The sequence below is a fragment of the Akebia trifoliata genome, chromosome 15, assembly GCF_017979445.1.
Source record: "Akebia trifoliata isolate Shusen 1 chromosome 15, ASM1797944v1, whole genome shotgun sequence".
NCBI classification, from domain to species: Eukaryota; Viridiplantae; Streptophyta; class Magnoliopsida; order Ranunculales; family Lardizabalaceae; genus Akebia; species Akebia trifoliata.
Window position 1 is genome coordinate 12,328,710 of NC_141389.1, and position 6,681 is coordinate 12,335,390.

General features: G+C 36.7%; 1 pseudogene; it reads left to right on the top strand.

Moving 5' to 3' along the window:
- Positions 1–4,598: 4,598 nt before the first annotated feature.
- LOC147384373 (cytosolic sulfotransferase 15 pseudogene) lies at positions 4,599–5,743 on the top strand (annotated as a pseudogene).
- Positions 5,744–6,681: the final 938 nt, after the last annotated feature.

Genomic DNA, 6,681 nt, shown 5'->3' on the forward strand with positions numbered 1-6,681 from the left:
CATTATGACGATCACATTTACAATGGTTTGGAGTCGTCACCATTCATGTTGTAAGTGGGTGTGAATGGTCACCCGATGTACATTTTGAAAAATTACCATTTTGGACTCATAGTGACTCACGATGGATAAGGATAAATCAACCCTTGAGATTCGGGTAAGCGGCTCGGTTGGAGAAAAGGGAAGGTGTTAGATGAAAATACATGCTTCGTACCATATCTAGTCCTGGAGGGGGGGTGAATAGGATAATTAAAATTTCTTTCGATTTATCCAATTTTAACTTAGATTGATAATTTGACTATGTGTTCTAAGTCATTCACCTAGCCTCGATTTGGCACTTATGTCTCTAAGATGCATTTAATGAAAATACACTTGAAATTTAATCATTCATTTAATCATGTCATTCAATGACACATTCATATACGATTTACCTATTCGGCATTTTATGGCTTCGCATGACATTCAAAACATTCAAGTGTAAATTGCGGAATTATAAACACATGCACAAAACATACGTCATCTAATGGATCGACAATGTGCTTACATCCATTCTTATGGCAAGTCTCTAGTTTGTAATGCAATTGAAATTTTCTTAGAATATAAACATTCATCGTATGACATACTTAGCATAGTATTCATTCATAGCATACATTCATCTAAGTATAAACTAATAGAAGCATTTTCACAAGCACGAGACAAGCATTTTATAGTGGTTCGGCAACGTGCCTACATCCACTCCCAAAATTCCTACCTAGGAACTTGGTGTTCACTATCAAAGGGGTTTATGGTTCACCTCAAACCTTTTACATAGAATTTTTATACATAGGCTAAATTCTAAAACCTTAAGATTGAGAGAACGCATTCTCTCAAAATTGTGAGTTTTGTTCCTCGGAAACTCACAAACCTCTACTCTTGTCAAGAATCCTCGATTCTAATCAAGAGCTTGGTTTTTGAGGGCTGAACCAAGTAACCACATACATATGTTTTTAAAATTAAAAAAAAAATCAAAGATTCACTCAACTTCATAAGATTTGTCAATGGAGATCTTGAGTTTTTCGAGTCCTTGAGCTTACAAGTACGTCTCGACGGTTGGATCTTCCAATCAAGCTTTCGAGTTCGTCGGCTACTTGTAATTACTCCTACCATCATCTCCTTTTTGCTCCTTGCTCCATGAATGTACCAATGTGTGTGCAAGGTGACGTTTGATGGGTGGAGAGGGATCAAATGAGAAGTCTAGGAATGTTGAAGGGTTCACCTAAGTTAGACTCTCATGAAAGTAGAGAAGACTCTCAAAATGTGGAGAGAGGAGAGGCAATCTTCTCTAGGATTGATCCAAAGGAAGGGCAAAAGGTCAAAAGGATTTTCAATGAAGTTTGAGCCCTTCCATGGCTAGAGAGAGGGTTAAACGTATGTAGAAATGAAGTATTTACTTCTTTCAAGCTTCAACCAACCCAAATGAATGAGTTAGAGTTGTTATATATGAGAAGAGAGCAAATTCGTGACTCAACGTTCATAAATATGACCGTTTGAGCACTTGCTATCGGTGGCACCGTCAGGACTGTCGGTGGCACCGTCAGCCACAAGTAAGGCACATAAGTAAATTACCAAAATGCCCTCGCAGAGTGTTTTGACCATAACTTTCAAACGGTAACTCCGTTTTGTATGCCATTCGGGGAGCTGATAGATATCACTATTTAGAACATCCCCAAACTGCCACCAAGGGGTAGGCCATGATAAAATGGATAAAATGATAAAAATACCCTTTTTTATCATTTTTGGTCAAAACGAGCTTTCGGGAACTCCGACGTCGAAACGATTCGAAGGTGTACTAGATTTTACCTATATAATGACACCTATAAAACATCAAGGACAGAAAATGGTTTTAGGATGGTCAAATCTTTAATGTCCCCTCTATGTCCATATTCGATTCCCGAAAGGTCCAATGAGCAAACGGGTCCAGGAAAGAGTTTTTCTAGTTACTATGGGTCGACCTATCAATCATGTAAGTGTTGGAAAATTGTATTAGGTAGTCTCATTACCTCTTAGGCTTTGTGCACACACATGAGAGCTTTTTGTCGAGGCATGTACTGTTGAGCAGTTTTAACGGACTCTTCATATGTCTTCAATGGCAAATCGATCCGACACTCAACATGTGTCTCGGGATTGAAAAAATATGGAACTTACATTAGACACCCTTTTCTCCCCACTAAATAGTGGTAACCTCAACTAAACTCAGTCATTGATTTAAGAAAACACGAAAATAAAGTGCCACGTATGTGCATTTGTACCCTAAATAGGGATTTACTTTCGGCTTGATTATAGGATCATCCCATTAAAGGGGATGATCGTTATAAACCTATGTCTTGAGGACCATTCCTCCAAAAAATAAAATTAAAGAGAAGGAGGGGGATAATAGAAGAGGAAGGAGGAGAGGGTAGAGAAGAAGAGAGGGGGTGGTATACTTTGAACCCACCTTGATGCTTCGATATTTTCTTTTCTTTTTTTTTCTTTTTTTTTCTTCTTCTTTGAATCTTCTTGAGTTCTTAGTGATTTAGGAAAATGTAACTTTTTGTATGATTAAAGGAGTAGAGAAGAGATGATGAGAGAGATGCGTGTAGTATGTGATTTTTTTTGTGTGAGACTTGGGGATGATTAGTGAGAGGGAATTAGTAATAGTGGTTAGTAATGAGAGTTGGGGGGATAATTTTTGTGGTGAAAGTTGGGGCCATTTTTGGAAAGAGGATGAGGGTATTTATAGATGTTGAGAAGTTATTTTAGGGACATAATGGGGTAAAATAAAGAGAAGTGGTAGAATGGTTATGAGTTTGAGAGAGGAGTAGATGTAATTTGGGGGAGATATAAGGGTATTTAAGGAAGGGGAGTTAAATGGGTGAGTTTTGACCCAAATGGTTTGGATCCTACCCAACCCATTTGGGTGGAGTGTTTGGTGAGGTGAGTTTAAGATGGTGGTTATGATTAAATGGTATTTGATTTAAGAGAATGGAGGATTTAAAGAGGTGGTTGATGATATTTTGAGAGGGTGAGGGAAATGATGCCATGTGTCAAAGTGGGTCGAAATGAAGGGTTGAGATAGGTTGATGGAAGAGGTTGAGTGTTTGACTTGAGAGGATGGTGTAGGTTTAGATTGTAGATATGGGTTTTGTAGGGAATGATGAGGGTAGATTAGGGGAGGTATAGGTTAGGGGTGTGGGTAGATATGTTTGATTTGAGAGAAAATGTGATGGGTTGATGTGTGGGTAGATGAGATTTAAAACAAATTAATGGGGTAGGTAGTTGGATGAGGGAGGTGAGATGGGGTGATGATATGTGTCACCTTTTGATAATAAAAATAGTGATTGGTTGATGTGGGTAGTGGTTTGTGGGTTAGGATTATGGTTTGGATAATGAATTGGGTATGGATAGTAGTTTGTGGGCTTTTAGTGTATTGGGATTGGGTTTTAGGAGGGTTTTGGATTTTAGGGATTTGTTGAGGGTTATTTTGGAATGGATTTTGAGGGTATAGGTTGGTTTTAGATTTTAGGTGATGTAGGATTGATTTTAGGTTAGGGGTAAGGTGAGAAATTGATTTAGGAAAGTGTTGAGGGCATGTGGGCTTTGAATGGGCTTAAGTGTTTGCGGATTCGGAGGCGGAACGGTGGTAGTAGAGAAGAGGTAGGCATCCCACGTCTCATATTTTTTAAATTTATTAATTTTTTTAAGATTTTTAAATTTATTAAATTAATCAAAATGCCATGTGTTGGCAAATCGGGCATTTTAGGCCCGTTGGTAACTTTATCGAAAATTTGGCGTTTTTGATTTTGGAAGCGGAGCGGTGAATATTGGGAAAGCGTAAGGTAGACCGAGTCCTTTTGGTGGGCATCCTAAACCATTTAGAGGTCTTAGGGGACTCGATTTGGTCAAAATGTCACTTTTCAATGACTTGGACCCTTAAGGCCCATTGGCCCATTTATTTGGAAAATCGATATTTTTAGGCCCTTTCGAGTAGTGGCCCGTTCAAATTGAGGTATCTACAATCCCTATTTCACATTTATCTTCATTTTTATTATTTTTAAGATTTGGAATTGCAAGAAATATTCTAGTTAAGTTTGACTGATTGATCTAGAAAGAAAAAATGGAGTTGCTTTAATTTGCTTTTATATCCTCGAAAGCATAATAGAGAAATGTACCAAAACGGAGCACCAATTTGGATTAATTCCCAAAACTGAGCACTATTGAACTTATTTCCAAAAATGGTAATTTATCATTTTCAAAATTAATTTTTTTCTATCAAAATGGTAAAAAAAAAAATAAAATATATGAACAGTAAATTGATAAATTTTTATACAGAAAATATCCTTTGACATTAGATTAAAATTTTACTTTTGTATATTATAAAAAGGATCCCGTTGACATAACAATTATAAAAAAAATTACTCAATATCAACAACATCCTATTTGCATGAGATCAAAATTTATTTTTGTACATTGTAAAAAGGATCCCATTGACACCATATTTTTTTTTAAAACTTCTTAATGTCAATAGGATCCCCTTTATTTTACTACAGTAATCACACTGCCTTACTCTTTATCAATAGGTCTCAACTCATCTAAGGTCTAATACAGTCCCTTGGTTTTGTTACTAATGATCATATGGCTTCTCCCCTTGGAGAAGAAGGACTAAGCCAAGAGTTCAAGGAACTACTTCTATCCCTTCCCATAGAGAGAGGATGGGAACCTTATCCTCTCTATCAGTACCAAGGCTTCTGGTATCCACCTAAGGCACTACAAGGAGCAATGCACATTCAACAACACTTCCAAGCACGCGATACTGATATAGTAGTAGTCACCACTCCCAAATCAGGTACAACGTGATTGAAATCCCTTGTTTTTGCTGTAATGAACCGTTATTGCTACACTTTTAATTCTCATAACCATCCCTTGCTTACTACTAATCCTCATGATCTCATACCTTTCTTGGAGTTTAATATCTATGGTAACAACCAGTTTTGTAACTTTTCCAACCTTCCATCTCCAAGGCTATTTGCCACACACATGCCTTACACACCATTGCTGGGATCGATCAAGAACTCGAATTGGCGAATTTTATATCTATGTAGGAATCCAAAAGATACCTTCATCTCCCTTTGGTCTATCACCCCATCATTTCCTTAAGACCACAATGTCATGGGAAACTTTCACTAGACGAAGCTCTTGAATTGTTTTGCAAAGGAGCTTCAGGGTTTGGACCCTTCTGGGAACATGTGTTGGGATATTGGAAAGAGAGCTTAGAGAGGCCTAAGAAATTGTTGTTTTTCAAGTATGAAGAAATGAACGAAGACACCACCTCACAATTAAAGAGGGTGGCATAATAATTGGGCTATCCTTTCTTTATCGAGGAAGAAAAGAATGGGGTGATAGACCAAATAACAAGAATGTGTAGCTTTGAGAAGTTATCCAATTTGGAGGTGAACAAAACTGGAAAAAATAATTATTTGATCGAAAATAATACTTACTTTAGGAGAGGAGCTGTGGGAGATTGGGTGAACCATTTGACGCCTTCGATGGTTGAAAAATTCGAAAAGGTCATGGAACAAAAGCTATGCGATTCTGGTTTGATATTCAAAACTATTTAACTTGAATGGAAGCCGATGATTGATTTGATTTATGACATGTTCAAATCTTGTATTCATTTATTTATGACCATCATCCATCAAAAGTGACTATAAATCAGTTTTGATCTATTTCAACAATCCCCATATTCCAATGAATAATGGTTTTCTAACTAGAAAGTCTTCACTCGGTTGATCCTCAGCTGACTTGGCATGGATATGGAACCATAGATATTTTTCCTCATAATAAATACATCTTTTATGAAATGTGCAATTGTGTATCTCGAGAATAAGATTTATGATTCCATGTCCGTGCCAAGTCAACCGAGGATCAACCAAGTGAAGACTTTCTAGTTAGAAAATCAGCACTCATCATTTATTGGTCCATTCACACCTCGAATTCTGGATCCACAATCATACTCATTATCCATGACTTAACTAGTGACCCAAGAGTCAAGGTGAGTTAAAAAAAAAAATTTATTTAATTGATGGATCCATGATCATCATTATTTTTCAAATCTAAAACAAAAGCAACACCATTTAAAGCATGTTAATACAACTCCAACTAAAATCTTAGTCCCATGCACCCTTAGCATTAATTATTAAAAGAAAATAACTAACCAAACCACCATAGGTGAGAAGTAATTATTCAATCGTCTCATCTCGATCTTATGCATCGTCATCCCTTTTTTTCTACCAAAATCTAAATTTTTTTAAAATAAAACATGAACCACAAAGCTCTAATGGGAACTCATCAATTCTACATTTTTCTATAAATTAAAGTAAGATAAATGAATGCAGATCACAAGAGGAAAGATGATGTATATGTAATTAATGACAATAATAATCTTGCACATGACCAGTCCGTACTCATGTGAGCAATGCGTGTGGTGTACACTGACAAGAGAGTCCGTACATATGTGAATATGAGGAACGTTGATATGGACTAGAAAGTCTTTACTCAGTAATTACTTGGATGAGGTGGTATGAACATGGAATCACAGATTTTTTTTATCAGGGATATACAATTAGAAATATTTTATGGAGATTCCAGGGGAGTATCCTAAGGAAATGA